Raw genomic sequence first — 27,327 nt, forward strand, 5'->3', positions numbered from 1 at the left:
AAGTGCAAAGCTTTTTCCCGCCTGAATTCTCAGGTGCGCTCCCAGACATGCCATTGACACATGCCAGACAGACTTCGCAGCCATTAGCTGAAGTGTCATTCGAGAGGGAGAAGATGGGCAGCTCATTGGCTGGCCAAGTACTACACGTGCCTTCCAAGATAAATTCGCATTTTTAAACTCAATCTGTTTACTCTTGCTCAGAGATTATTTGTATTTTTGGCATGGCTGACAGTGTTGTGGAACAGCTTGTCATGTTTTGCATATTTAATATTCAAAATACATTGTGCATTTTTTTTCTGAGCGCTTACTTATTCCAAACTGTCAGAGATCACACCAGCCGGAGATATTTTTGAAGCCCACTCACACATTTCAAATTGCAAGAGTTTTTTTTAAATATAGAAACAGCTATTTTTTTTGTCAGGAAAACAAAAACAATGAGACAGACTTGCATTTCAATAGCCCCACTTGTGACTTCAGGACATCTCAAAGAATTTGAAGCCCACAATGCAGATTGGTGACTGTCATAGAATCATATAATTCATAGAATTATAGATTTTACAGTGCAGAAGGAGGCCACTTGGCCCATCGCGTTTGCACCGGCCCCTGGAAAGGGAAGCTCACACTGCAACCCTGTCTTCACAACCCCAACTAACCTTTTTGGACACTAAGGGCAATTTTAGCACAGCCAATCCACCGAACCTGCACATCTTTGGACTGTGGGAGGAAACCGGAGCACCCGGAGGAAACCCACGCAGGCACGGGGAGAACGTGCAGACTCCGTACAGACAGTGACCCAAGCCGGGAATCGAACCTGGGACCCTGGAGCTGTGAAGCAAGTGTGAAGCAGCTGTGCTAACCAGTGTGATACTGTACTGCCAATATTGGAAATGCAGCAGGCAATTTGAGTGCAGCGGAACAACAACAGGTCATGAAAAGCAAAATACTGCGGATGCTGGAAAAAAAACAGAAAATGCAGGACAGATTCTTTCTCCGGGTGTCAGGGAAGGAGCGGATCCTGGGGACCGCTGATGGGGGAGTATGGGGGAACATGGGGGAGCGAGGGGAAGATGTACTTGGCGGTGGCATCATGTCGGTTTTGGTGGAAAAGGAGGAGGTTGATCCTTTGAATGAGGAGGCTGGCGGGGTGGAAAGTGAGGACAAGAGGGGTCCTGACACTGTTCTGGGAGGGAAGGGAAGGGGTAAGGGTAGAGGTGCAGGAGATGGGTTGCACATGGTTGATACCCCGGTCAATCGTAGTGGCGGTTATGGTGGTGTGTGGAGTGGGGGGGTGCTGAGCTGTCTAGATTTTGTGATTAACTGCTATTATGGGATGTTTGTGCACAGCACGGTAGCACAAGTGGATAGCACTGTGGGTTCACAGCACCAGGGCCCAGGTTCGATTCCCCGCTGCGTCACTGTCTGTGAGGAGTCTGCACATTCTACCCGTGTCTGTGTGGGTTTCCTCCGGGTGCTCCGGTTTCCTCCCACAGTCCAAAGACGTGCAGGTTAGGTGGATTGGCCATGATCAATTGCCTTTAGCTTAGGAGGGGTTATAGGTTTCGGGTGGAAGTGCAGGCTTAAATGGCAGACTCGATGGACTGAATGGCCTCCTTCTGCACTGTATGTTCTATGTCAGCATCACTGGCTAGGCCAACATTTGTTGCCCATCCTGAATTGCCGTTTCACCGAGGCCAGTTCTGAGGGTAATTGAGAATCAACCACGTTGCTGTGGGTCTGGAGTCATTTGTAGGCCAGACCTGGTACATTGCCCGTCTAGATCTTTTTGTATCTCTCCCTTCTCAACTTAAGCCTCTGCCCTCTTGTTTTAGACTTCCCTGCCTTTGGGAAAAGATGTTGGCTATCTGCCTTATCTGTGCCCCTCATTATTTTATAGACCTCTATGAGATTACCACGAAGCATCCTACGCTCCAGGGAAAAAATTCAAAGTCAGTCAGGCCTCTCCTTATAACTCAAGCTTCTTGGCTGTTTTTGGAGCTGCACTTATCCAGGCAAGTGTACCTTGTGGGCTCTAAATTGGACCCGGGGCCAGTTAAAGATGGACCCCCTCCACTAGCTAGGCAGATTAGCCCAAACCACCCCTGCTACTTGTATGATTTTGATGGGCACTGTCTTCCAATATCGGGTTAAAGTCCACCAGGTTTGTTTGGAATCACTAGCTTTCGGAGCGCAGCTCCTTCATCAGGTGAGTGAAGAGGTGGATTCCACAAACTCACATATAGACAAATTCAAAGCTGCAAGATGATACTTTGAATGCGAGTCTTTGCAGGTTATTAAGTCTTTGCAGGTTATTAAGTCTTTACAGGTCCAGATGGTCTGACTGGAGAAAGGGATAAATCCCAGGTTAAAGAGGTGTGAATTGTCTCAAGCAAAGATTGCTGGCAGGATTTCGCAAGCCCAGACCGGATGGTGGGGGGGGGGGGGGGGGGGGGGGGTGAATGTAGTGCGACATGAATCCAAGGTCCCGGTTGAGGCCGTACTCATGCGTGCGGAACTTGGCGGAATTCTGCGTTGTGTTCGTGGAACCCACCTCTTCACTCACCTGAGGAAGAAGCTGTGCTCCGAAAGCTAGTGATTGGAAACAACCTGTTGGGCTTTAACCTGGTGTTGTAAGACCTCTTACTGTGCTCACCCCAGTCCAACACCAGCATCTCCACATCATGATTTTGATGGGACAGGGGCAGGCATATAGCCAGAGGACAGGCTGCCCACTGGGTTTAATATGGTCCCTGAGATTCAAACCCCAATGGCAGGGCAACATTAAATCCAGCCCCATGACAATCAGAAAAGAACATGTAAAAGGTGATTCTTTCTTCTGGAGTATTCCTTCATTATTTCCCAAATCCTTTTCCCCATCTAACTATTTTTTTAAAAAGCGATTAGTGACACTGCCAAGAATTTCACTTCCAAAAATGAATGGTGACATATTCCGATAAAACAGTTGGAGTTTGAGGCCTCTTGTGCCATTCAAGATAACAAGACACAAACGCAAGTTTTGCAGGAACAACTAAAATAGAAAGTGCCGGAAATACACAGCATCTGTGAAGAGAGGAACAGATTTCATGTTTCAGAGTCGAATGTGATTCATCTATGGGATTGTTCAATTCACAAACATGGGCGGCGTTCTCCAGTCTATCCTCCAGCCGCGTGTTCTTCAGCGGTGTGCCGCTCGCTGACAGCGGGATTGTCCGCTCCGGTCACTCGTCGGTGGGATTTCCCATTGAAGCCACTCCCACGCCACCGGGAAACCCGCTGGCGGGGCACGCTGCCAGCGGGAACAGGGAGCGGGATTCTCTCATCCCGGAGCCCGGCCAGAGAATCGCCGGGACCACGCGAATCGCGCCACGTCGCCCGGACGCCAGTCCGCCGATTGTCTGGAGAGTGGAGAATTGGCGCCATTGGCGCCGGTCGGGAGCCGCTCTATGGGGCACCCCCGCCGACTTTTGGCCCGGGACGGGCCAAGCGGCCATGTTAAAAAAGCCGAGTCCTGCCGGCGCTGTCCACGCCTGCTCTTACCCGGCAGGACCTCGGCTTGGATGCATCTGGGGGCAGCCTGGTTGGGGGAGGTGAGGGGGGGGTGGAGGGGGGTCCGATCCCGGGGGAGGGGCCTCCGCTGTGGCCTGGCCCGCGAACGGGGCCTACCGATCGGCGGGCCGGCCTCTTGGGCCGGGGGCCTCTTTTGTTCCGCGCCGGCCCCTGTAACCCTACAGATGCGCGCCACCCATCTGATGCCGGGATTGGCAGCTGGACCAGTGCCGTGCTTGCCTCCTGTAGGGGTCAGAATTGCTGCTCCTGAGGCCATGTTGACGCCGTCGAGAAATGCACGACGTTTCACGACGGCGTCAACACAGCCTCAGGATCAGAGAATCCCGTCCAGGGAATCCCAGCAGCCGGAGAATTCCGGCCCATGTTTTAATTCAGATTTCCAACATCCGCAGCATTTTCCTCTTAAGCAAGTTTTGCACCTTTATTTGCCCCTTGACCGTTCAATCAGAACATTGCGACTGACTCCATGTCAAAAACATCTTCATTGGCCACACGGGGTCAAATCAGCACTGAGTGAGTGGGATGAATGTGTTTTGGTGTTTTGGTGTGACAGAGCGTGAGCAAATGCAGTAAAGGATTTTATTCCATGCAACAATAAAAACAGAAAGAGCAATTGATAAAGCGGCAGATCATGCCAAACTGCACGGAGAGGCACTGAAGAAAGTGCAGGAAGATTTACAAGGGCGAAGCATTGACTGAGTGGTTATATCTATCTGGAAAGATTGAATGGTGCGGGGCACTTTCTGTGGAAAAGGGAAGGCTGACAAGTGGAATGATACAGGACTTTAAAATGGTGAAGTGCTTTGATAGGGCTGTTTTAGGGAAGACGTTTCAACTTGCAGGAAGGCTAAAATGAAGGGTCATTAATGAACCCATTAGTGAATGCATTTACTCAAAGAATCGTGAGAATATAGATGGAATTCTCCCAAAGATGATGAGGGGTGTGATTCTCCGGATAGATTTCTAAGTGTGGTAGCGAGCGCGTACTACCACGAGCTTCCCGGCTCTCGGCACAGCGAGGTCGGCAACGCTATTAAACGTTAAATGGTCCACTTAACGAGGCCTCACGGGCTTCCCACCGCAAATGAAGGCTCGCCAGCTGATTCGCCGGGAACGCGCTCGCCAACACCCTCAGCTACCCAGGACAAGCAGCACTTATACAGCACTCCCACAGCCAGCCCCACTGAGCCATGGCACCAAACAGACCAGCCCCAAGATTCGGGAATGCAGACCTGTGGGGGGGGGGGTTCCCCTCGATGTGGTGGAGGCCAGGAGGGATGTCCTGAAACTCAGGGGTTATGGAGGGTAAACCACAGAGCATCCAGTGCTACCTGGGATGAGCTAGCGGCGACCGTGAGCTCGGGGAGTGTGACCAGGAGGACTGGCCCCCATTATCATAAGAATGTTAATGACCAAACCGAGCAGCGCGGGTGAGTTGACACGAATGCTTCCCCCCCTCCCCCGAGAACTTTCCGCCCTCACGTGAGAATCCACCCTCAATCCTCGATGCTATCCAACCCTCGCTTCACACCCCCTGTCCCTTCAGCCCCTTCCACACATCCTGCCTCCTACCATTGTGAGCCATGCGTGTGACTAATCATGCTCTCTCTGTGTCTGCGGAAGAAGCTCTTCCACAATCGCTGGGAGAGGGCCCAGACCGACGGAGGCATGCCAGGCATACCAGTTCTCCCCACCTTTGAGGAGAGTGTCCTGGAGGTGACGAGGGTGGCCACGGACAGAGCGGTCACCAATGCGGAGGTTGGCGGACGCCGGAGAGGTGCGTATCCACCAGGCACCACCCGGAGGACCTGTCTTGTTATTGCCATACTGACTGACCCATCCCGACCACTAACCATATGTCAATTCTCCCGCAGGTCCTCCAGCCGACGGCGCCGACACATCCCAGGTGGCCCCCTCCCCTGCCTTGCAGGAGAACACCTCAGAAGAGAGCTCAGAGGATACAACTATTGATGCGTCACAGCTGTCATCCCCACCCTCCGCCAGCACAGAGACACGTACCTCGGTGGGAAATGTTAGTGGTCAATCTCCTGGAGCACAATCTGATGAGCACCACACAGTTGCTGATGTACATCAGGTGGAGGCAAGAATCCCCAGGCTGTCACAATATGATATTGTATAAAACATAATGGGTTAATGTAATTTTACTACTCCAGTCACTAGATGGTGCTATAGAGTAACCATATTAACATGCCTCCTTGACTTCTGGGAGCGAGACGGGAAAGGGATGGGAGAGAGACGGGAGACACAGGAGACACTGGAAGGAAGTCAGACTGAGTAGATGTGAGATATTTTAGTATTGTAGAAGTGTCGTGTATTCTTTGCTTATCTAATTCCTCAGTAAATGTTAAAATTTAATTAAGTGTAGTGTAATAAATTAGCTTTGTTTGCTAAATACTGCTTGCTGTTCTTTATCAACACTGCAACCTTCACCATCCTGAAGAACAATACAAAGAACACAACACAGGCGAGACAGCAGTCGGAGTTCTGCTGAATCCCAGGTCCCAGCTGGGTCCCAGCTTGATGCTGAGCCTCTGGTGCAGGGTTACCGAAGCTGATTGAGACGATAGGGTGCATCAGATCCATAGCCGCCTTGAGGAGTCCCAGAGACCACAGGAGATGTCACCAGCAATGCGTGGCACCGAGGCCAACACTGCTAGGGCGGCGACCGCAGTGGAAATCCTGGTGCGCGACTTCAGCACCATGAGGGAAGGTGTCCAAGGCGTGGTGCAGTTGGTGACGGGCATGGCTGAGGGCCTCGGCAGAATGTCTACCTCGCTGTGGGATGCCATCCAGTACCAGGCTGACTCTGATGAGGCTCTGCAGGACATGTCCTGCTTTCAGATGGGAATGGCTGAGGCGCAGCGGAGCTTGCCGCAGTCGCAGGTGAGCATTGCTCAGGTGCTGCAGAGCATGGACCAATCACTCAGGAGCATCGCTGAGGGCGTCAACACCATGGCACAGACACCAGGCTGCCGCCTGGGCTGGCAGAGCCTGAATTCGCAGCGGCACCGGGGACTCAAACCAGCTGCGCCTCCATCCCGAGCTGAAGCCCTTGGGGCCCTGTGGGCATCGAGCGGGAGGAAGCAGGAGCCAACCTGGACCCGTCCCATGGAGTGGCGATGGTGGCCACTAGCTCACCCGACTTCCACCCCTCTGATGAGGCCGCTTCTTGAGGTCAACACACAGGACAGGGCGTACGGTTGTACATGTACTGCTGACAAGGCGCCGGATCCATCCGGCCCAGAGAACCCAGAGGATTCCTGCCAGGGGCATTGAAGGCCATGGGACATGGCACGCAGCTGGCTGCCTCCACCTCAGATGTGCATCCTGGGGACAGACCAAAATGTAGATCTTTGAGGGCACCGGGGAGGGTAGTTCGGAGGGCAGAGGGGTAGGTGGGGGATGGGGTGGGGCGGGGGGGGGGGGGTGTTGAGGGGATAGTAGGGAGAGTGGGGCAGCACCATCAGAGAGTAGGGAACTGTTGGACACCTGGACAATGTGATACATTAAAAACCCTTCACCACAAGCAGTATGATGTCATGTCACCTTCTTCCGCAATGCCTCCCGGCCTCTGAACCCTTGGCCCATCCCTCCAGGCACCCCCCCCCCCCCCCCCACCCCCAGTAGCACTCACCCACCCACCGGCCGTGGATGTCCTTGCAGCTGTGCCCCATCCCATGGCTGCTCCGTGCCTGGTGTTGCCTCACTCAGTGTTCAAGCACGATGTCCGTGCATCAAGGTACGATTGGAATGCTGGGCAATGACTCCCACATGCTACATGACACGTCCACCCATGGGAAGTCACTTGGGTGATGTGAAGTGCTTTAGCGATAGCCTTCAGCTGCATGGCCAGAGGCCTTGGCAGTTATGGGGGTTTTGGGTGGTCGGTGGGGCAGACGGGCAGAGACAAGGGTTGCCCCAGGAATGGTTGCACACAATCCAGTGGTGGGCATGGTGGTACTGCGAGTGATGCCCCCCGGTTGACCCCAAGTACACATCCCCACCCTCCCATGACGGCCCACCCCTAACCCCCATGGAGCACCCCCAGGCTCTTTACCTAAGAGCAAAGATGGCTACTCCCCTCCTCGGCTCCCCAGAGGTTCCTTCCGCCACGTTCACGTTTTTCAAAAGGAGTACTGATTGGCACCAGTGTGACCACTTGCTGGGGAGAGCACTGAATGATGGGAGGCCGTTGGATGTGGGGTGGCTCATGTTAATTGTATAGAAATGGGGCTCAAGTGGTAATAATTGATTTCTCGCCACACGACGGTGAGATCCCGATTTCGCCTATGGCAGAGTGTCGGTTGCATCGTAAACTGTTTGGCGCCTGGCATGGATCTCGTTTTGGGCCTCTCCCACTACTCACCGGCCTCGTTTTATTTGGGCAAGAACAGCACGGGGACGGAAAATCACGCCTTCACTGTCCTTGAGTAGCGTTGGGGGATTCGCTGACAGAGTTGGCGGGGAACTCCCTGAAGAAAACGCCACAAATGAACTTAGAAATGTTTCCGGTGAATCGCGCCCGATAACAGGGATGCACAAGGTAACGAATGAATCTGTTCCCGCCAGCTAAAAGTACACCAAGATTTATAGTTTTGGGCGAGAGAAGCAAGTAGAATATGAGGGACCTTGATTTAATGCAGCGATCGGGAACAATAGTGGTGGAAGCAGAGGCAACCAATACTTTCAATTGGAAGCTGCATAAGCACTTGAGGGACATAAACCCGAGGGATATTTGGGTATAGTGGGGGAATGGGAGCCACTGGATTGCTTTGCAGGGAGCCTGCATGGAACTGATGGGCTGAGTTGCCTCCTTCTGGGTCTTACTGACTCCATTGAATGTTTGGAGGCAAGTTGTTGGATCATGGGCATATCTGAAATGTTTTCGACTTCAGACATGCAGTTATTTTAAGCTAATAAGTTTCTTGGACCGAATTATTCACATCATTGTTTAAATACTGCAAATGCTTATTGTGTTTTTAATGTTAATATTAGTTGTACACATTAATACTGGAGGTGTGGGTAAGAGGATTCTATTGCTGTTGGCAGGGTAAGCAGAAGATGTTTGATGTGTCCTTTATTGTGTTTTAGAGCAAGGAAATCGCATTAAGGCAAAGCAATGGTTACCGTAGGGAAACAGATCACCGTGGTTACTTGAGAATCAGTGTCATACTGGCCTCTAATGGAATATAAATATTGTGTGATTATAATGTTAAATTCATTGAGAAAACCGTCTCCAAAACATCCCTAATGCAGTTATTACTTAGCTCGCATCCAGACAAGCTCCTGTCCTCGCAATGAATTCAGATCCTGCTTCGTCTTTGAGGTTGCCACCCTGTAATATTAGAACAGTGCCACACTCATGCTGTGTTTCATTGTGAGCATTTTCTCTTGGTGTCAGAAGGGCTGTGGGCTGTGATCATCACTCCAGAGACTTGAGCACAGAGTGTAGGTTGACACCTTGGCTCAGTGCAGAGTGAGGGCTGCACTGTCGTGCTGTGTTTTGGAAGAAATATTGTCCCCCTCAAGTGAACGTGACCGATCCCACGCTGCGTTTCGAAGATGAGAGGGGCAGTTCTCCCCCTGGCCATACACCCCTCAGACAGATGTCTCTCAACACCAATTAGTGGTGCTGGTGGAACCTTACTGTGCACAAAATGGCCCCTGTCATACAATAGAGATCTCGCTTCAAAAGAAATTGATTGGACGTGAGACATTCTGGGACACTCAGAAGATGAGGGACACAATAAAATTACAGCTGCTTCAATCTGTGTGAGAAATTTATTTCCCACGATGGTGTTCTCTTTGAACTGAGGTGCGCTGTACAAGTACGACACACCAGAGCTGTACAGTAACCAAATTGGAGTAAACTGTGAGCTCACCTGCGTAAAACTGACTTACATTTTTTAACCAAAATGCGTTTTAGAATGTTTTTGCAAGAGCCTGCATGGGCACAGAAGCTGACATTGAGACACGCACAAGTCATATGGCACCAGGCAGAGTTAATACTTCCCTTGACTCAGAATCTACTGAATATACAACATATGAATAAGGAGTGGGAGGAGGCCATTCGGCCCCTCGGGCCTGCTCCGCCATTCCATACGATCATGGCTGATCAGATTGTGGCCTCAGTTCCACTTTCCTGTCTGTCCCCCATAACCTGTGGCTGCCTTGTCGATCAAAACCCTGTCGAACTCAGCCTCCACTGCTCTTCAGGGTACAGATTTCCACAAACTAAGAACCCTCTGAGAGGAAGAAACGCTCCTCATCTCAATCTTAAATGGGAGGCCCCCTTTTTTTAAACAATGTGTCCCGAGTTCTAGACTTCGCCCACAAGTGGAAAGACCCCCTCAGTATTCTCCCTACGCAATCGCTTCAGTTTTGTGTATGTTTCAATAAAATCACCTCCCATTATTCTGAACTCCAACCTCTCAACCCTTCCAGACAAGAAAAACCCCTTTGTTGCATGAATCAGACAAGTGAACCTTTTTGTCATAATATGCACCCATGCACATGCACCAGGGGCTGGTTTAGCACACTGGGCTAAATCGTTGGCTTTTAAAGCAGACCAAGGCAGGCCAGCAGCACTGTTCGATTCCCGTACCAGCCACCCCGAACAGGCGCCAGAATGTGGCGACTAGGGGCTTTTCACAGTAACTTAATTGAAGCCTATTCGTGACAATAAGCATGAAAATGAAAATGAAAACCGCTTATTGTCACAAGTAGGCTTCAAGATGTGGAGATGCCGGCGTTGGACTGGGGTGAGCACAGTAAGAAGTCTTACAACATTCACCAACATACAACATCCTCATTCACCTGAGGAAGGAGCAGTGCTCCGAAAGCTCGTGTTTGAAACAAACCTGTTTGACTTTAACCTGGTGTTGTAAGACTTCTTACTGTGACAATAAGCGATTTTCATTTCATTTCATTTTTCATTTCATCATGAGGTAAAAGCAGGCAGTGACAGAAACCCAGGTGAGCCAATCAACATACAGAACAGAACACGACCAATCACAATTCAGAACATCAAGGGGGGGCTTCCACCTATAAAACACACGAGGCATCAGCACTCCGCCTCTTTCCACTGGTGGCAACTGTAGTGACAGTCAGGGTGTACAAATCATTCAACACCTGCACATGGATCAGAGCTAGCCTGGTCTAGATAGTTAATGTTAGTTTACTTAGAGTAGTAGAGAGTCAACCCGCAGGCAGCTGTGTGCTTCATACTGAAGTTCAATAAATCTTATTGAAGCAACACCTACGTTTGGTGTATGCTTTATCGTTTAACTGCATCGCGTTGCAGTCCATGTTACCCGAGGGTGAACAACACAACACTTCCATGAGCTGTTTCCAGAGCAATTGTATCTTTCCTAAAGTAATCAAACCAGAACTGCACACAGAACACAAATCCAGATGTCATAGAGTCCGTACAGGGCAGAAGGAGGCCATTTGTCCCATCGAATCGACTCTGACCATCTGCACCAGCACCCTACCAAGACCTGGTATAAGGGGCATGGATAGAGTGGATAGCTTTGACAAAGTCACACAGACTCGAAAATGTTAGCTCCCTTCCCTCTCCACAGGTGCTGTCAAACCTGCTGAGATTGTCCAGCATTTTCTGTTTTTGTTTCCAGTGTCTGCAGTAATTTGGTCACTAAGGGCAATTTATCATTATCAGCCCACCTAACCTGCACGTCTTTGGACTGTGGGAGGAAACTGGAGCACCCGGAGAAAACTCATGCAGAGAACGTGCAGACTCCTCACAGACAGTGACCCAGCGGGGAATCGAACCTGGGACCCTGGCGCTGTGAAGCCACAGTGCTATCCACTTGTGCTACCGTGCTGCCTAGAGAATTGAGACAGTAATTGAGAGAATTAAACCTGTAAGGTACGGGGATGGTGCAGGGATATAAGATTGACCGAATTGTTCTTCAGCAGACCTGCGTCTCATTAGCCAAATGGCCTCCATCTGTGCGATATGACTTTCTGAGCTGAATTTTACCCCTCGGAGGCAGGCTAGGAGATCGGTGCCTGTAAACTGCGAAGAGAAGTTGGAGGTTAGTGGGGGGAGGTGAAATATCTATCATCTTCCAACAACCATGCCATCTTGCCAATGGTGGAGATGATATCAGGCGGTCCTCATATTCAGAGGGGATTTGAGCCACTTACGTGGCCAATTATGGGTTGATTCTGACATTAGGCACTTGTCACTTAACCCGAGGTGGGAGGACCATCCACCACATAAGAAACCTATCAGCTAAATCTCACTGACCTTTCAGTAGCTCAGGGAGGAGGTGTTGAATTTCTATTCCAGGAACTCTTTGGCCCACAGAGGGCCCTCCATCATGGCAATGGTGCCACCTACCCTCAACAAGTGATAACACTCCATTGTAGAGGACTACCTGTGCAGCCAAGGCACCATCAGACATTACAGCCTTGGTTCAAACATGGACAAAAGAACTGAACGCCAGAGGTGAAGTGAGGGTGACTGCCCTTGACCTCAAGCCAGTATTGGACTGAGTATGGCTTCAAGGAGCCCAATGCAAAACTGGAGTCAATGGGAATCAGGGAGAAAACTCTTCACTGGTCGGAGTCATACCTGGCACAAAGGAAGATGGTTGTGGTGGTTGGAGGTGAATCATCTCAGCTCCAGCACATCACTGCAGGAGTTCCTCAGGGCAGAGTCCGAGATGCCAACCACCTTGAGCTGCTTCATCAATGACTGTCTTTTAATCACAATGTCGGAATGTGCAAATTCCACATGGACAGTGATGTGGGGCCGGGATCGAACCCAGGTCTTTAGCGCCATGAGGCAGTATGCTAACCATTGTGCCACCATGCCACCCGCCACTCACCATCCTGACATGGAAATATATTGGCCATTCCTCCGCTGTCACCTGAACATAATCCTGAAACTCCTTCATAGAATCATAGAATTTACAGGCAGAAGGAGGCCATTCTTCCCATCGAGTCTACACCAGCCCCCAGAAAGGGCATCCTACCCATGCCCACACCTCCGCCTTATCCCCATAGCCCAGTAACCCCACCTAACATTTGTTTTTGGACAGTAAGGAATAATTTTCCACCTAACCTGCACATCTTTGGACTGTGGGAGGAACAAAGAACAATGAACAAAGAACAGAGAACAATACAGCACAGGAACAGGTCCTTTGGCCCTCCGAGCCTGTACTGGTTATGATACCAACCTTTGCCAAAACCCTCAGCACTTCCTTGTGCAGTATCTCTCTATACCCATCCTATCCATGTGTTTGTCAAGGTGGCTTTTGAACACTGTTATTGTATCTGCTTCTGCAATCTCCCCTGGCAACACGTTCCAGGCTCACCACCCTCTGGATAAAAAATCTGCCTCACACATCTACTCTAAACTTTTCCCCATGGACTTTAAACCTATACCCCCTGGTGACTTGCCCCTCCACCCTGGGAAAGAGTGCCTGCCTATCCACTCTATCCATGCCCCTCATAATCTTGTAGACCTCTATCAGGTCATCTCTCAATCCCCGTCGTTCTAATGAAAACAGTCCGAGTCTATTCAGCCTCTCCGCATAGCTAACACCCTCCAGACCAGGCAACGTCCTAGTAAACCTCCTCTGCACCTCTACAAAGCCTCCACATCCTTCTGGTAGTGTGGCGACCAGAATTGTGCGCAATATTCCAAGTGCGGCCTTACCAAGGTTCTATACAACTGTAGCATGACTTGCCAGTTTTTATACTCAATGCCCCATCCAATGAAGGCAAGCATTCCGTATACTTTCTTGACCACCTTGTCCACTTCTGTTGTCACCTTCAGAGATCTGTGGAGGAAATATTCCATGGCTTTTGCTTCTTCTGTGTGCAGTCCCAGCAGTGGCCTTTTTTCCTGGTGGTGCAACTGAGGCTGCTGACCTGCAGGCCCCCCCGATTAGCCGGCTGCTCCTGGGGACACCACCCTTAACAGCCACAGGGATGTCAACCAATTAATTAGCTGCCAAGGACAAGACAGAGCCCTGGGCGCTGCAAACTGTTTTTGTGGGGTGCACCACTTGCCCCAAACCGCACCCCACAACCCCATCCCAGGACTGATTTTAAGATTTCCTGCCCCCCCACAACAATATTCATATGACTCTCTGTCTGGTTAAAACTCCTTACACTCACACAAGTCTTCTCACTGTGTAATTCAGTCAGAGAATTTAAATACATCTCAAGAAGGGAGAGGAGCGGAGTCACACACACACACACACACACACACGGACGCCAGCGTGGAATCCAATTTTTCTTGCAGTGGAAGTCAACTTGATTGGAATTCTCCCAGACAGGCTACTGTATCTATCAGCTACACAATTGTCAATCTTCTGATAAAGCATCTGGGTTTAACACTTCTATCAGCAGTTAGAACACTCGGGCTGACCGCTTCTTATTTGATTGCAGAGCAAAATCATTTGAATGTCGGAGATCCTAATTTAATGTAATACAATTCTCGTTCAACAGTTAGTTTGTGATGTTATTTTGACTTCAGATCAGTAAGATGGATAAAGACATTTAATGTAATGGTCTTTGACAGGACATTTGCCTTTGGTTTTATCAATTTTACACATGTTAGAAACAGTTTGACGCAAACATTAAGGACAAAACACCGCTTGGTTATCTCAGGAATTCAGAGGAATCGGCAAGTTTTCGCTTGTTCTCAGTGCTCTTGCATAGATTTACTGGCAGACCCGGTTGTATTTTGTTGATTCAAGGGTCAGTATCTGAGAGTGAGCTGTATTTTCCCTGATCAATGTGAGGGTCAGTACATTCGGATCAGTATCTGAGCTGCCTGCACTTCCCTCATTACTGTGCCTGAACTGAGTCAGTGATGTCTGATCGGAATAGATGTAGATACCATCCTCTGACAGTAATGGAATTGCCGAGCGTGCTTTGTTCAACTTGTCCTGACTCTCTGTTATTATTCTGACCACTCCTCCGCCGATACCTTGTACAGATGGATGAGAATTGGACGTCAGTCGTTCAGATTTAAATGGTCTCTGAGGACTGTGGTTCATGGAAAACAAGTGCACTGGGATGTCTCTACAATGATACTAATTGCACATTATTTGAATTCTCGTTGCTTCTTATGCAAATCAATCAATCTGTGATGCGGTCAATTCAGAGAATGATGCACGTAATATAGACATAATTTATTTTTGCATATCAATATTGAAGTTACAATGTTCCTTCAACGACTGACCATACTTCTCGCTTTTCCCGTGCAAAATCCTATTGTCTGTCAGTGAAAGCTTATGGTTATTTCCAATGGAGCAATTGGACAGAAATTAATGATCCCTTTGAACATCTCCTCTGAAAGCTCTGCGCAATGAAATAGCTCCTCTATGGCCTGAAAACACCTTGCTCGATTTCTTCATTCTTAATCTTCGGTTCATAGAATTTACAGTGCAGAAGGAGGCCATTCGGTCCATCAAGTCTGCACCGGCCCCCAGAAAGAGAACCCTACCCAAGGTTAACACCTCCACCCTATCCCCTAACCCAGCAACCCCACCCAACACTAAGGGCAATTTTGGACACTAAAGGGAATTTATCATGGCCAATCCACCTAACTGCACATCTTTGGACTGTGGGAGGAAACCGGAGCACCCAGAGGAAACCCACGCACACACGGGGAGGATGTGCAGACTCCACACAGACAGTGACCCAAGTCGGAATCGAACCTGGGACCCTGGAGCTGTGAAACGATTGTGCTATCCACAATGCTACCGTGCTGCCCTCTTAATGCGTTCAAATACTTCAGCGCCTGACCTCCCTCCCTATCTCTGTAGCATCCTGCAGCCTTATAGCCCTCGAGATCTCTGTGCTTCTTCAATTCTTCCCTCATGTGCATCCCTTCATCCCTCCTATGGTGGCCAAAACCATCGGCAGACTGGGCCCAAAGCTCCGAAACTCCCTCTCTAAGCCTCTTTGTTCCTCTGTGTCTCTAATTATAACTCCTCTACCAGTTTCTCCCAGTTGATGGGTAAAATCCCATAAAATTACCTTTTTAATTCTTTGACAGAATATTAAAAGTCACTGATTATCATCGGCGATTTGAGTGCTTATTCAGAAACGTGTCACAGTTGCGACAGGTGAGGCCTGATTATAACCAAAACGACAACAGAAATGTACACTTAACATAAAAACTAAACCGTGACACAAGCAAGGTAGCTTATCAATAAACATGGTACATGGTGACGTCAAGGTGTGTGTGTGCTGAGAGAGCTGGGAGACAGATTACACTCAGTACAAAAGACTGAGTGATGCATAACGCAGCCACGTTTCCTTACGTTTTCCTTAAATTTCATTCCTCTCCGCACCATGCAACCCATGCAAATCCTCAACCAAAGTAAACAGAGAAAGGGTAATGCAAGGAACACAACTTCATTTTCTCATGTGGAGAAACCTTTCCTTTTGTTTGCCACTTGTTATTCCACTGATAGACTCACTTTCAATGCGTAATGACAGATTCACTGCCTTTACTGCCTTGGGGACTGACAATACAGTTCTCGTGTGGAACACAGGAGCTTTCAGAGTTTAACAGCGAACCGACTTAAAGAGACAATATTGGAGCCAGAGGCCTACACGCAGTCTCCATTCTAAAAGGATCACAAATCACAACGTGTTCAATGTTACAGCGCTGGTGAAACCATAGCAACCATGTGAGAGTGCTTCGCAACATGCAATATTGGGAGGCTCTTTTTGAATTTCAATTGGAAGAAAAAAAGTAAGAGAAAAAGGAAAACAGGGTTATTCTAATTATGATAACAGAAAGAGTTAACCAGCTTCGCCAGCTTGGCTTGAGTGTTGGTGCTCTCGTCTACGGCAATGGGCACACCATTTACAGCCTGGCACTTCTCTCATTCTCAGACAACATCAACAAAAATTTGCATTGATATAGAGCAACCTATCTCAATGTGCTTTGCCAGGAGCACTGAGTATGGCACGGTGGCACAGTGGTTAGCAGTGCTGCCTCGCAGCGCCAGGGAACCGGATTCAGTCCCAGCCTCGGGTCACTGTCTGTGTGGAGTCTGCGCTTCTCCCCGTGTCTGCCTGGGTTTCCTCCGCATGCTCCAGTTTCCTCCCACAGTCCAAAGATGTGCCTGTTTGACGGATTGGCCACGATAAATAGTCTCTTACTGTCCAAGGATGTGCAGGTTTAGATGCGTTACTTGGACAGAGTAGGGGAGTTGGCCTAGGTAGGGTGCTCTTTCGGGACGGGGGTGTGGGGGGGGGGGGGCGGTTGGTGCAGACTGGATGGGCCAAATGGCCTCCTTCTGCACTGTATGGATTCTCTGCATGATCAAACAAAGTCTGCCAATTTACCACAGAAGGAGAAGTTAGGACAGGTGGCCAAAAGATTGATCAAAGAGGCAGTTTTTAGGGAGCGTCAAAGCAGAGATGGCGAAAGGCAGAGAGGTTTTCAAAAGGGAATTTTAGAGTTCAGGGTCCTGGCAGCTGAAGACGTGGCCACCGATAGGTGGAGGTTCGAAAATCGAGGACAGAAAATTGGTCAGAATTAGAAGAGTGCAGAGATTCTGGAGTTGGAGAAGGTTACAGAGATAGAAAGGGGACTTAACCCCAGGGGGAATATTGTGACACAAAATAATTACAATTACTGCAAATGTCCATGTGTTGTTCCTCGTGTCTTAATAAAGCTCGCAGTCTCAAATGTGGAGAAAATGCTTTATTGTGAGTTCGTTCATTCTTCAGAGCTCTACGTACGGCTACCTTCAGTGCTATCCTAGCTGCCGTGTGTCCAGCTATTAGCTCTGCCTGCTGTGTAGTGTTTCTCACTTCCTGTCCTGATCTATTTATATGGCTCTCCCGTGCTCCCTCTAGTGGTCGCTCAGTTGTGTTGCATCTGGTTAACTTGTGATCACCACATCCCCCTTTTTCTCTTAACATATTTTCTGAACATCGTTAAAGAAAATTGTACATCCTGTCCCAGTGTATTTATAGCTCTCCCGCTCGTGTTTGCTCTGTTGTTTTGTATCTAGTCAATCTACGATCACCACATCCCCCTTTTTCTCATTACATAGTTTCTGTACATCATTAAAGAAAATTATACAAAACAGTAACTTATGATATGCGTATCTATACAAGTGATGATGCTATTGCCTTAGTTAACAAAGCCAATGTATTTATATGTCCAATCTTAATAAAAAACATTTATGAGTCCAAACTTGATGAATTTGTTCAGAGCTTTTTTTCTTTTTGTTGTTGATGATGTGGTGATATTGATATTGCAAGTCCGCTGTGAATGTTGTTGGTGTTCCTTGTTATCTTAAGTACCCAATGCGTCATCCCGAGGTGTCTGCATGGTCACATCACTGATGTTGACTGGCATGGACTTTTTTTTTCTGTGCTTGTGGTGTTGATTTATTGTCTCATCCGCCTTGGATGCTGGTGTGCTTGCTCGTTCTGGAGCAGACGTGTGTTTATGCGATTCGTCGTCATCCCATGACATGTTTGTAGTCTTGTCATCGTTTTGCCATGCGCTGTGGCATTGTCCGTCATGTGCCAAGTAGTTCCATTGTGTACAAGTCGTTGTTTCATTGCTGTTGTTTCTGTCGTTCTTGTTTTTGTTGTTTTCGTTGCCGTACTTGTCGCTGTTTTTGTCGTTTCCGTCTTTGGTGTTGGCACTGTCGTTGTTCCTGACTTTGTTGTTCTCGTTGCCGGTCTTGGTGCTGTTTTTGTCGTTTCTGTCTTTGGTGTTGTCGCTATCTTTGTTCCTGACTTTGTTGTGTTTGTTGCCATTCTTGTTGTTTCTGTCCCTGTCGTTGTCGCTATCTTTGTGCCTGACGTTGTTGTTTGTCTTGTTGCGCTTCATGTTGCTTTTATTCTTGCTGTTGTCGTTCTCGTTTCTGCTGTGCTTCTTGCTATTGTTGTTTGTCTTGTCGCGCTTCATGTTGCTTTTCTTCTTGCTGTTGTCGTTCTCGTTTCTGCTGTGCTTCTTGCTATTGTTGTTGGTCTTGTCGCGCTTCATGTTGTTTTTGTTCTTGCTGTGTTTCTTTTGACTTTTGTTTTTCTTGTTATACTCTATGAGTGTCCCGAGTGGATAATTTGAGTCATTGAGCATTCCGTCTCGCGAGTGGTGCGAATGATCTGATGTTGCATCGGTGCAGGTGACATCAATCAGTTGTGGAGAATTGGATTCCGCATCTTTGCTTTCTTGGTGCTCGTCTTCTCGCGAGTGGTGCGAATGATCTGATGTTGCATCGGTGCAGGTGACATCAATCAGTTGTGGAGAATTGGATTCCGCATCTTTGCTTTCTTGGTGCTCGTCTTCCGGAGTCAAAGTCTTCTTGATTACATTTGACGCGGTGTCTGTGGACTCTCGGCGCTCCTCTTCTGGAGTCCAAATCTGCATGATTTCAGTTGACGTGGTTTCTCTAGACTCTTGGTGCTCCGCTTCTGGAGTTAAAATCTTCATGATTTCTGTTGATGTTATCTAACTGGACTCCAGGTGCTCCTCTTCTGGAGTCAAAATTTGCATGGTTTCTTTTTGTTTGATGTCTCTGGACTCCAGGTGCTCCTCTTCTGGAGTCAGAATCTGCATGGTTTCTTTCGGCATTGTCTCTGTGGACTCCAGGTGCTCCTCTTCTGGAGTCAAAATCTGCATGTTTTCTTTTGGCGTTGTCTCTCTGGGCTCCAGGTGCTCCTCTTCTGGAGTCAAAATCTGCATGTTTTCTTTCGGCATCGTCTCTCTGGACTGTTGGGTGGCCCGACTCTGTGCTTCTGTACAGACAAGCTGAGACCTGTCAGTCTCACTGTGATCCTGTACGTCGAGTGCGAGCACCTTGTCACTGTTTTCGCTCTGTGCTTCGGTACAGACAAGCTGAGAACTGTCAGTCTCACTGTGATCCTGTACGTCGAGTGCGAGCACCTTGTCACTGTTTTCGCTCTGTGCTTCGGTACAGACAAGCTGAGAACTGTCAGTCTCACTGTGATCCTGTACGTTGAGTGTGATCACCTTGTCACTGTCTTCGCATGCAGTGGGCAGAGGTGCATTGTCTTCTTCTTGTTCCTGTGAGCGTGTTGGACTTTCATAGTCCGCTCTTTCTTCTTGTTCCTGTGAGCGTGTTGGACTTTCATAGTCTGCTCTTTCTTCTTGTTCCTGTGAGCGTGTTGGACTTTCATAGTCTGCTTTTTCTTCTTGTTCCTGTGAGCGTGTTGGACTTTCATAGTCCGCTCTTTCTTCTTGTTCCTGTGAGCTTGGTAGACTTTCATAGTCTGCTTGCGGTTGCTCAGGTACAGCGGGTTTACCTTCATGGTCTTGTTCATGCTTGGTGTCCGCCCGGGAGTGTTTGCTTGCATCCCTGTTGGCGTCTTTCATCACTCGCACTGTGGAGCCTGTCATCGCTCGCTCCGTGGAGTCTTCCTGTGCTCTCTGTGTGGCGTCGTCTTCGTCTTGGGTATTGCTGTCATCCAATGTATCGACGAGCTGCCATGGCACCATGGTGTTGGATTCATCCACCATGAGTAGATTCGTGTTGAGCTTTGCAACGGTGTCGCTGATGCTGTGATCAGCATGTCCAAATAACTCCTCCATGTCTGAGTAGTATTCTTTGAAAGCCATTTCATCTTGGTTGGCTTCTTCTACCACGAGTTGGTTCGTGTTGAACTTTGCGACCGTGTCGCCGATGCTGTGATTAGCATATCCGACTGACTCAGCTATGTCTGAGTAGTATTCTTCGAAAACCAAAGCATTTTGGTTGGATTCATCTACCACGAGTTGGTTCGTGTTGAACTTTGCGACCGTGTCGCTGATGCTGTGATAAGCATATCCGACTGACTCAGCTATGTCTGAGTAGTAATCGTCGAAAAACAAATCATCTTTTGTTGTTTCGGAATTCTTTTTGTTCGCTTCACTGTGTGTGGTGAAGGCAGCTTTTTCCAAGGTTTTGTGCAAGTTGTTTTTCACTGTTGGTTTAAGTTCAGGCGTTTTTCTGTGTTCTGAGGCAAGAAAATTTGGTTTTACCACTTTAAGTGTCTTGTTTCAATTTTCGGGCATTTCCCTTTTAAGTGGGCGTGGTCAGGATTCTCAGACGTCATGACGTCACGCGTAGGAACGACTTGCACATGCGCAAATCGGCTTTCTTTCCTTGTGCGGTTCGGTGTCCATTGCGCATGCGCGGCTTGCGCATGCGCATGACGGTCCGCGACGAAGACTTTTTTTGACTGCGCATGCGCGGCTTGCGCATGCGCATAACGATCGGCACCGCGATCTTTTGTAAACTGCGCATGCGCGACTTCCGGTTCCGGCGCATGCGCAGACGCGATTTGTAGTTCTTTGCTTACCATAGACTGCAAATGTGCTCCGACGCCATTTTATCGCGGATTTCAGCGTTTTTTCTTTCTAAAAGTTGTAAGTTACCTTTTCTTTCCGATCTGGACTGGATTTCAGCGTTTTGGCTTTGTGAAAAATTCATGTTATTTCTTCTTTTTGATCTGTACTGTGCATTCGCGATTTCCTGATCTTTTTGTGATTTTTTAAGTCTTGCATCACTCAGTCTCTGTGCAGGTTGGACTGTGAGCATGCCTTGCTGTTCAAATTTCTCACAGTACTCTTCAAATTTGTTTAGTAACGTTTGTAAGCTGTTCCTGTCTTCACCTTTTGAGTATTTAAATCCATTATACACTTTCCTATTGACAGGCCCTTCGATGAGAATTGCTATTTTAATTTTGTCTGAGGCTTCTGCTACATCATTAGCTATGAGATAAAAATCGAACATTTGTTTAAACCTTTTCCAGACATTTATTACATTACCAGTCGTGTCCAGCTGAGGTGGGTATCCATGCCACATCCTCGAATTAGCGATGTCTTCCCCAGTCAAATGTCCAGTAGGAGATTTCCATGCCATTTTGTGCTTTCTGTATCTGCAGCTGAGTTGTCCTGTAGTAAGCGTCTGAAATCACTGCTGGTACCATGTGTTGTTCCTCGTGTCTTAATAAAGCTCGCAGTCTCAAATGTGGAGAAGATGCTTTATTGTGAGTTCGTTCATTCTTCAGAGCTCTACGTACGGCTACCTTCAGTGCTATCCTAGCTGCCGTGTGTCCAGCTATTAGCTCTGCCTGCTGTGTAGTGTTTCTCACTTCCTGTCCTGATCTATTTATATGGCTCTCCCGTGCTCCCTCTAGTGGTCGCTCAGTTGTGTTGCATCTGGTTAACTTGTGATCACCACAGTCCAAAGGCCACTTTATCTGCCCAGTGGGTTTATATGTCTGCCCACGGTATTTGAACTGTTGCACAGGTGGCTCCTGCTGGTTGAGAAGCTAAACTCGCCTCTTTTGTCAACCCTGGTTGGACATATTCTTAGAGCTTCCATCGCATGACCTCCAACCCCCTTTCCCGACCACCACCTCCCCCACCCCAAGAACACAGACACTCTTGCCTTTAGTCTCTCAACATGTCAACACCTCTGCTGTCTTCCCACGTTCAATGTGGGACCGGAGAGCCACTCAATCACCCAAGTGGATGATGCTTGACTATTAAACGGCTCTTCTCCCACCCCACCTCCCCCCCCAGCCATGTCCAACATTTTTATAGGCGGTCACTAAAAGTGTTCAAAGAAAATTTGAAACAGTGATTTTCTTCTTGCACTCCTACTCCAGGGTTGCTTATGGCACTGTCCCGGGGAGTCACCTTTTAATGTCTGGAGAATTGAAGGTAACACTGGAGGGTTGGCAACCCTGCCCAGATTAGAGGGGGAAATTAAACATTTATAGTTCCCATTTCAGATAATGATCTCAGATTCCCTCCCTTTGCTGCATGGACGCTCAACGAAGAGAGAGTGAGCCTTGTTCCTGGTGCCTCTGTGCTCCAATGGTGAATAACCAGGCAAGGCTCCTAGGAGAAGTGTAGACTGAGTGGTCACATGATTACGTGACAGGTCACGTGACAGAAGCGCGTGAGTTCTCCCCGGGGCACGGTCAGAGTGCAAGCATGCACCAGCTGCTCAGAAACGTGAATAAGTTGTTGCCTGTTATAAACCCTTGGTTGCCAGTCTTTGGGAATCCAGCACTTTTAATAGTAGTAGTAATAGTATTCTTTTATTGTCACAAGTAGGCTTACATTAACATTGCAATGAAGTTACTGTGAAAAGCCCCTAGTCACCACATTACAGCATCTGTTCGGGTACAAAGAGAGAAAATTCAGAACACCCAAATTACCTAACAGCACGTTGTCATGTTAAGCACACTGAGATAACACGGGCTGCAATTGGATGCAGCTACGACTGAAATACCTTGAAGTTAGTTCAATTTGAGTTATTGAATCTGTCACACAGTTAGCACAGTTCTCTGTGAGCTTGACTCGCTGCTAACCTAAGTGTGATCTCTCTGTCTCACTAAACCAGACTAGCTCTTAGCCACGTGCTGTATGCGTTACATGATATACACACTCTGTAGATGTCCCCAGTGGAAAGAGGTGGAATGTGAGTGCCTCGTGCCTTTTATAGTGGGAAACCACCCCCAAGTGTTCTTCCTGCTGATTGGTTATGTCCTGTTCTCTGTGTTCATTACCTGTCTGTCTGTACCTCATTATGTGCATGTCTGCACGTCATGACACACGTCTTTCGGGACTTGTGGGAGGAAACCGGAGCACCTGGAGGAAACCCACGCAGACACGGGGGAGAACGTGCAGACTCCGCACAGACAGCGACCCAAGCCGGGAATCGAACCTGGGACCCTGGAGCTGGGAAGCAACAGTGCTAACCACTGTGTACCATAAGACGACGAGCATCTTGAGTGAGGCCTGGGGAAGTTATGAGCGAAGGGAAAGGTAAACAACAGTCAGTGTCTGTGCTGTCCAGGGAGTTGAGGTGACAATTGGAGGAGGCGGGAAAAGAAAAATGTCATTATTTTCGTTCCTTGGGAGACAGCAGGGGAGAGACTCTAAATAGGTAGGTAAAGTAACAACTGACTTCTGTCTCGCTAGCAGGCAAGAGGACCTTTCAAACAATCAAGGCAGAACGCAGTACATTATATAGGATGATTGCAAAGGGAACATCAAAATGACCTCACAGTGTACAGTAGTGCTGTTAATTAGAAGCACAGTAATTGGACAATGTCTGTTTTTAAATGCCACTCACATACATGCAGAAAGGGTAAAATTCAAGAGACAGACTAATTAGGAACATTTTAGAGCACAACGCTCCAAGGGAAATGGAAAGGGTTTAATCTTTTACAGCATATATATGTACCCATGCTCTGTGCTGTTTTAACTGAAACGTCCCTATTTCTGGTAGAACAGAAAACAGGTGGCAATTTGTACCTTATTGGGGTCAACTCTACATGGAGCTGGAAGCAAGCTCTGGTATGCCGACCTCTTAGTTGGATTATTCATGAAAACAAATACCAGCTCCTGAGCTCAGGTTTCTTCGGGAGGTCAATTGCTTTTATGGGAAATACTCGTGCTAATACTCATTGTGCTGCAATGGATTAATCACTGGCTTCTTGCTTCAGGGAACTTGATTCAAATCCAACCCAGACTGTGAAGGATACTGTGACTGACTATGTTGCCCTCAAAGGTACTAAGGCCTTAAATACAAAATCAAAAGCACACCAATTTGAGTCATATAAACAGCAAACAGTTTGGCTCCAAGATCAGGGGCTGGATTCTCCGACCCCCCCCCCGCGGGTTGCAGAATCGCCGGGGGGGCGGCGTGAATCCTGCCCCCGGCGTCTCCCGAAGTCTCCGGCATCAGAGATTCGGTGGAGGCGGGAATTGCGCCACGCCAATCGCCGCCCCCCCCCCCCCCCCCCCCCCCCCCCCCGGCGATTCTCCGGCCTGCGATGGGCCGAAGTCCCACTGCTGTCATGCCGGTCCCGTCGGCGGGAATCAAAACACCTCCCTTACCGAGGGGACTGGCAGCGCGGGCAGGCTCCGGGGTCCTGGCAGGGTGGCATGGGGCGATCTGGCCCTGGGTGCCCCCACGGTGGCCTGGCCCGCGATCAGGGCCCACCGATCGGCGGGCGGCCCTGTGCCGTGGGGCACTCTTTTCCTTCCGCATTGGCCATTGCCTTCACGATGGCGGACGCGGAAGTGACCCCCCTCCCCGCGTATGCGCAGGGATGATGTCAGCAGCCGCTGATGCTCCGGCGCATGCGCTGACTTCCGCCGACCGGCGAAGTACCTTTGGCCCCGGCTGGCATGGCACCAAAGGCCTTTCCCGCCGGCCGGTGGGGCTCCAACCACTCCGGCGCCGGCCTAGCCCCTCAAGGTTAGGGCTTGGCCCCTAAAAGTGTGGAGACTTACGCACCTTTGGGGCGGCCCGACGCCGGAGTGGTTCACACCACTCCATCCCGCCGGGACCCCCCCCCCCCCCCCCCCCCCCCCCCCCCCGCCGGGTAGGGGAGAATCCCGGCCCAGGTCAGAGACTAGAAACCCTATGGAAATTAACTCATCTCCCGACTACCCAAAGCCTGGCTACCATCTATAAGTCTCAAGTCCAGGAGTGTGGTGGAATGTGCAGCACGGTGGCGCGGAGGTTAGCACTGCTGCCTCATGGCGCCAAGGACCCAGGTTCAATCCTGGCCCAGGGTTACTGGCCATGTACAGTTTGCACATTATCTCTGTGTCTGCGTAGGTCTCATCTCCACAACCCAAAGATGTGCGGGAAAGGTGGATTGGCCACGCTAAATTGCCCCTAAATTGGAAAAATTATAATGGAGTGTAATGGAATATTCTCCCCTTGGCTGTTTGAGCACAGTTCCAACAACACTGAAGAGGCTTGACAGTACCCAGGACAAAGCAGCTCACTTGTGGTTGAGGTGAAACTCCATCCACAAGCATTCACACCCTGTACTACTGATGAACACTGGCAGCCGTGTGTACCATCTCCAAGATGCACTGCAGGAACTCATCAAGCTCCTTAGTCAGCACCTTACAAACCCATGCCTGCTACCATTTAGAAGGACAAGGACAGTAGATAACTGGGAACTCCACCACCTGTAAGTTCCCCTTCAAGCCACTTATCATCCTGACTTGGAAATATATCTCTATTCCTTTGCTGTCGCCTGGTCGAAATCCTGGAATTCACTTCCTGACAGTATAATGGGTGTACCTACACCATACGGACTGCAGCAGTTCAAGAAGGCAGCTCACCACCACCTTCTCAAAGGCAGTTAGGGATGGGTAAATGGTGCAGGCTTAGCTAGCGAAGCCCTGGTCCGTTAAATGAATAAAAAAATGTCATTGAGCTTCAATATGCAGATGATGGTTGCGTGGGTCCCTCACTTAGTAACTGAATACCGGGCCATTGTTAACGTCTTCTCCAAAACTGCGGAGAAAATGGGCCTTTCACGCGGTACCCAGAAAACGAAGAACTTCTTCTAACAGGCCCCACATCAAAGCACCTGCTCCCCCCCAACCACACACACACATTTGAGCATTGACTAAGATGAATATGAGATCTGGGAAAATGTGAATACCTTTCTGTTTCTTGGGAGGTTCCCCTTGACAAAGGCAGTTAAACAGAAGCAAAAACATTCATTATGACAAACAACATGCCAGCTGATCCTTCACCTGTCTGAGAAAAAGAGTATTTGAGGCTCAGAAACTCAAAAATGAGACTAAAGTTATGGCTGACCAGGCAGCAGTGATTCCCACCTCATATCTACGTCAGAGATTTGTATGCCCTACTGCAGAGACCTTTCACAAGACTCTCCAGATTTGATGGCAAGGAGGTACAACAGAAGCATCTTATTCTAAGCCACCGTGCCCAAAATCACTCAAGGCTAGCTCCAACGAGCTCTGCCAGGTGACACCACACTCATGAAGCAAATGCTCTCCTTAGAACTTGGTCACGGTAGCCCCGCCCCCTCCCAGGAGGAGAGCAGGAACGCTTTCGGAATGTCATCAAAACATTCCTGGAGAGATCAAACATCCGTGGCGACTCATGGGGCTTGTGACTGACCAAACTGCAGAAGGCTCATTTGAGAATGCAGAGAAGCATCGGAGACAGTGCACAAACTTCTAGGCAACTCCCCTTCAAGCACCACCTGTCCCACATATGGCAAAATCTGCAGATTGGGCTTCGGACATTTTTTTATCCATTCATGGGATGTGAGCATCTCAGACAAGGTCGGAATTTGTTGCCCATCCCTAATTGCCCTCGAACCGAGTGGCTCATTGGCCACTTCAAAGAGTCAACCACATTGCTGTGGATGTGGATTCACATACGGACCAGATCAGGTAAGGACGGCAGATTTTCTTTCCTGAAAGACATTAGCGAACCCGATGTTTCTTTTTTTACAATTGACAATGGTTTAATGATCATCATTCGGCTTTTAATTCCAGATTTTTATTGAATTCAAATTTCACCATTCGAACCTGGGTCCCCAAAGCATTACCCTGGCTCTCTGGATTACTAGTCCAGTGACAATACCACTATGCCACTGCGTCCCCGTGATGATCCATCTCAGGACCATCCACCTGGAGTAGAAGTAAGTCATTCCCAATCCCAAGGGACTGACTAAGAACATATGAAATGTGTTTGGGTGATCTTAATTCTGTTCTTGACTAATGCTCGATCAAAATTCAAAATTCCCCAATTGGCAATATGCCAACTCATCGTTGTTTGTGGGAACTTCCGCTGTGTAAATAATGGCTTTATAGAACCTTTCACGGTCTCAGGACTTCAAAAAGTGCTTCACAGCTAAAATGTTGTCACTGCTGTAATGGAGGAAACACAGCCACCAATTTGGGAACAGCAA

At 48.8% G+C, this 27,327-nt stretch overlaps 1 protein-coding gene across 1 annotated transcript in view; it reads right to left on the minus strand.

Annotated features, from left to right (window-relative positions):
* The window catches only part of ncam2 (neural cell adhesion molecule 2), a 1,376,879-nt gene that overhangs the window by 831,020 nt on the left and 518,532 nt on the right, over positions 1-27,327 (minus strand). The window lies entirely within an intron of this gene.

This window comes from Scyliorhinus canicula, chromosome 7 (assembly GCF_902713615.1).
Source record: "Scyliorhinus canicula chromosome 7, sScyCan1.1, whole genome shotgun sequence".
NCBI lineage: Eukaryota > Metazoa > Chordata > Chondrichthyes > Carcharhiniformes > Scyliorhinidae > Scyliorhinus > Scyliorhinus canicula.